The 5,311-nt window shown below is 36.4% G+C and overlaps 1 long non-coding RNA gene across 1 annotated transcript; it reads left to right on the forward strand.

Moving 5' to 3' along the window:
- The first annotated feature begins 110 nt into the window (after positions 1-110).
- On the forward strand, positions 111-3,023 carry LOC123594583. Its single transcript, XR_006710790.1, has 2 exons — positions 111-768; positions 2,562-3,023. It is a non-coding gene; the product is annotated as an uncharacterized LOC123594583 (long non-coding RNA).
- The last annotated feature ends 2,288 nt before the right edge of the window (positions 3,024-5,311 follow it).

The following is a 5,311-nucleotide window of genomic DNA, read 5'->3' on the forward strand; positions in this document are numbered from 1 at the left end:
GCAGTTTTGTTCATTTTGTTTTTCCTCATAGATTTTTGTCTTTCTCAGAGAGTTAAAGAAAAGGAAAAAGAAGAACATGGTTCTTTTCACATTTCTAGAGGATATTTTTTGTTGTTGTTGAAAGCTTTAAAAGGTCACCTAAATAGAGGAAGAAATGAATGTATCCAAACTTTTCTCCTTCCTTCTCCATCCTAAGTGTGCCAGGAGAAAGCATCCCATGAATCCCTTGTGCCATGAATGGAAAGTCCTGGTGGTAATACTTGAAAGCATTAAAGTTCATGAAGAAATGTGCAACACTGGAATTCTATCTTCAGCCATTCCCAGCAATACTCTGAGATTAAATTTTTATTGTCGTACTTTTTAAAACATTTTTTATGGAATATGGTGGTCTGCCCACGCTGCTTATTGTTTTGGTGGTGAATGTGCTTAACCCCTACTTACCTCACTGTTTCTCAGAACAAAGCTCTAATTTTTTTGATGCCTCATAAACTACAAGAAGTGTAGAACACAATTTTATATCTTGGAAATCCTTAATGTGATGGCAAACACCGAACTTCAAACAATTGAAAGAGTCCATGTCCACAGAAAATAATACCACATTAGAAGATGTTTGTCGATTTTATAAATTTCAGGGTGTGTTCTTTTAGTATAATACCGCAAATGTAAAATACCTTGGCCCTGGCAACAGAATTAGATGGCATAGTGTGCGAAAGAAGAATTAGGTAACTTGAATTACGAGAGTTTCTGGATACTCAGCAATATTTTCAGGTGAGTTGTTGTGCTTGTTTATTACATTTTGGAGTAAGCAACAATAGGGCAAAAATATAAAACTGGGTTTTCATAGAAAATACTTTCCTTACTTGAAATCTTCAAGTAAGGTTTATTTGTAGTGATAAGAGAATAATGCTTCAAAATAGTTTGAATTAACCATGAAGGGAGAGGGGAGGAGTTCTATACCTTATTTAGACGTTGAGCCAGATAACAGTTTCATATGGTTTCTGCAAAATCATGTATTTTTTTAAGAGTGTTTATTGGTAAAAGTTATCTTTATTTGCATGTTTTATGCAGAAGCTATTCTCCATTTTATTTCTACTCTTGTCTTTATTCTGTCTCTTTTTAATGGTGAAAATTGTTATTTGAGGTAAACGGGCTGAACACAAATTTGTTTTATCTGCATGCCCTACATAAGTAGAGTAGTTATGAAAAAAATTTATTCTTATTTGGCAATTTTATTTCTAATCTTCTAGTATCTTGGCTTAAGATCTGTCTTTGTGTCCTTTGCAATTCACATATTTTGGCCAATTTTTAAAGCAATATTTCTTATTTTTAATGTACTTATATAAAATTAAATGTCAACCAAATTATCTTTAGTCTAAGTCGATGCTTTGTTTATCATATGTTACTTAAGACAAAAATCATTCTGGTACCAGGTGTTATAATTTCACAAGTTGGAAGCAGTGTAGAGATCTCTTTCCAAGAACAGTACTTTTAAAAGCTAGTCTTATCTTGTATAAATCCTGCATGTAAAGCATTTTTAATACAGGACTGAATTACATGACTTGTCCAGTATTTAGATGGTAGGAGAATCTGACTGCCTGGTTTGAATTATGACCTTCTGCTTATGACTTTTCTGAAAAGTGATCTTCTATCTAAATTATATGGATTCAGGAAACCTGCACAATTTGGAAGGGAAGTTAGAAAAAACACAGTTAAATGATACTTTTTTTACTTTTGGTACCATCATAAGACAGGTGGCTGAAAATTCATATTCATTGTATCCTTCAAGAACTTTTCTCATGTTTGCATGAATGGCCTTATGATTTTATTTATAACTTTTATTGGTAAATGTTTATAATTTGTAATTTTATTTATTAATGTTGAATTAATATGTGTGTGTGGCTGGATATAGAAAGATCAATCTGTGTGTGCATATGTGTGTGTGGTTTTTTCAGGCAGCAGAGTTGAAGTAGTTAAGGATCAGTGTAGGTCTCATTAAACATGTTTTATGGCTAAGAGTGTCAGTGTTGTGCCATTGCAATTGAATTTGATGACTCAGCATCTTACAATACTTAATCTGTTCTCTGGGAATCAGAAAATTTGGGGAACCTACATGGAATCTTTTGGTCTTCTTAAGTGCTTTTACTTCAGTTCACTATGTCCTACTTTCAGTTATTTAAGGGACTGTACTCAAAATTATGTATACAATTTGTTCCCCAAATACATTACTTCCCTTTATATAATTTTTACATTTTAGGTATATTTATATACTATTCAGTTATTTATCTGTATGTATATTTGAGTGTCAAGTGCACATCCAACCACTAATAGATGACTTAATCCATAGCTTATATATTTTGACCATATGGAAAAAGCCTGTATTCCCCCCCAAATTCATGATATCTACAGAGCAGCAGTAAGAAGAACGTTGTGAATATTATGTGTGTGTGTGTGTGTGTGTGTGTGTGTGTGTGTGTGTGTGTCTGTGTGTGTGTAGGCAAACCAGCAATTGATTTAATTCCTCATTATTCAACAAGTTTTATTGTGTATCTTCAATGTGCCAGCTACTGGGAATATCAAGATGAATAAAACATGATTCCTGACACATTTACCATCACCATGGAACTCAATCAAATGGTTGAAATAAATACACAAATAAATAAAAACAGTGGAAAGTGTTGTGAATGGAGCAGGCATCATGTGAAGGAGTGGCAAGAAGAGATAGAGTGAAGTTCTTGAATTTCACATTCTTCACGGTTGAAAGAAGAGGGCAAGGCTTGAGCACTCCTGGGATATCAAACCTGAAAGTAAAGTAGTGAGCCAAAGAGATGGGAATTGCAGGAAAGAAAAAGACAAAGTTCAAAAGACCTGAGAGATGCTACCTTCCTAGTCTAAGTTGCAATAATTTCTCATGGGGATTGCAGGAATACCTTGAAGATATTGTGGGTTTAGTTCCAGACCACCATAAAGCAAATATTGCAATAAAGCGAGCCAAACTAATTTGGTGTCTCAGTGCATTTAAAAGATGTTTATACTGTACTGTGGTCTATTAAGTGTGTGACAGCATTCCTTCTTTAAAAAAACAATGTTCATTCCTTAATTAAAAAATACTTTATTGCTAAAATATGCTAATCATCATCTGAGATTTCAGAGAGTTGTAACCTTTTTGCTGGCTGGAGGGTCTTGCCTTGATGTTGGTGCCTGCTAACTGATCAGGGTGGTGATTGCCAAGGGTTGGGGTGGCTGTGGCAATTTCTTAAATTAAGACAACAAAGAAGTTTGCCAAGTGATTGATTCTCCTTTTATGAATGATTTCTCGTAGCAAACAATGATGTTTGAAACATTGTAACTACAGTAGACCTCTTTCAAAATTGGAAACAGTTCTTTCAAACCCACTTGCTGCTTTATCAGCTAAGTTTATGTAATATTCTAAATCGTTTGTTGTCATTTCAACAATCTTCACAGCATTTTCACCAGGAATGGATTTTATCTCGAGAAACCACTTTCTTTGCTCATCCATAAAAAGCAACTCTTCGTCCATTTGTATTGTGAGATTGCAGCAGTTCAGTCCCATCTTCAGACTCTACTTCTAATATCAATTCTCTTGCTATTTCTATCATATCTGCAGTTATTTCCTCTGCTGAAGTTTTGAACCCCTCAAAGTCTTCTATGGGGGTTAGAATCAACTTCTTCCAAACTCCCATTCATATTAATATCTAACTTCTTCCCATAAATCCCAGATGTTCTTAATGGCATCCAGAATGGCATTCCAGAGATTTTCAATTTGCTTTGCCCAGTTCCACCAAAGGAATCACTATCTTATAAACTGTATTTCTTCAATAAAAAGACTTGAAAGTTGAAATTACTCCTTGATAGCTTGTCTGTGGAGTGAATGTTGTGTTAACAGGCATGAAAACAACATGAATCTCATTGTACATCTCTGTCAGAGCCCTTGGGTGACCAGGTGCATTGTCAATAAGCAGTACTATTTTGAAAGGAAACTTTTTTTTCCCCCTGACTAACCGTAGGCTTAAAATGCCTTATGTTGTAAACAGATATACTGTCATCTAGGCTTTGTTGTTTCATTTATAGAGCACAGATGGAGTATATTTAGCATAATTTTTAAGGGGCCAAGGATTTGGGAGATGGTAAATGAGCACTGGCTTTAATGGGTAGTCACCAGCTGCATTAGCCCCTAATAGGAGAGTTAGTCTGTCCTTTGAAGCTTTGAAGCCAGGTATTGACTTCTCTCTAGCTACTGAAGTCCTAGATGGTATCTTCTTCCAGTAAAAGACTGTTTCATCTACCTTGAAAATCTGTTGTGTAGCGTAACCACCTTCATTCACAATGTTCTCTACATCTTCTGGAGAACTTGCTGCGGCTTCGACATCAGCACTTGCTGCTTCACCTTTCATTTTGATGTTAGGAGATGGCTTCTTTCCTTAGACCTCATGAACCAATCTCTGCTAGCTTCTGACTTCTCTTCTGCAGCTACCTCACTTCTCTCAGCCTTTGTAGAATCGAAGAGAGTGAGACCCTTGCTCTGGATTAGGTTTAGGCTTAAGAGAATGCTGTAGCTAGTTTGATCTTCTATCCAGACCACTCAAACTTTTTTCCATATCAACAATAAGCCTGATTCACTTTCTTTTTTTTTTGTTTTTTTTTAAATTTTTTTTTCAACGTTTATTTATTTTGGGGACAGAGAGAGACAGAGCACGAACGGGGGAGGGGCAGAGAGAGAGGGAGATACAGAATCCGAAACAGGCTCCAGGCTCTGAGCCATCAGCCCAGAGCCTGACGCGGGGCTCGAACTCACGGACCGCGAGATCGTGACCTGGCTGAAGTCGGACGCTTAACCGACTGCGCCACCCAGGCGCCCCTGCCTGATTCACTTTCTTATCATTCATGTGTTCACTGTAATAGCATCTTTAATTTTCTTCAAGAACATTTCCTTTTCCTTCACTAATTTATTTGGCTCTTTGGTGCAAGAGTCCTAGCTTTCAGCCTACCTCAGCTTTAGGGCAGGCCTTTCTCACTAAGCTTAATCATTTTTAGTTTTTTTTGTTTAAAGTGAGAGATGTGTGACCCTTCCTTTCAGTTGAACACTCAGAGGCCATAGTAGGGTTATTGATTGGTGTAATTTTAATATTGTTGTGTCCCAGGGAATAGGGGAGCCCAAGGAGAGGTAGAGAGATGGGTAAATGGAGCAGTCAAAACACACTCAACATGCATCTGTTTAGTTCACTGTCTTATATGGGTGTGGCTTGTGGTACCCAAAACAATTACAATAGTCACATCAAAGATCACTGATCGT

Source organism: Leopardus geoffroyi, chromosome B1 (assembly GCF_018350155.1).
Source record: "Leopardus geoffroyi isolate Oge1 chromosome B1, O.geoffroyi_Oge1_pat1.0, whole genome shotgun sequence".
NCBI classification, from domain to species: Eukaryota; Metazoa; Chordata; class Mammalia; order Carnivora; family Felidae; genus Leopardus; species Leopardus geoffroyi.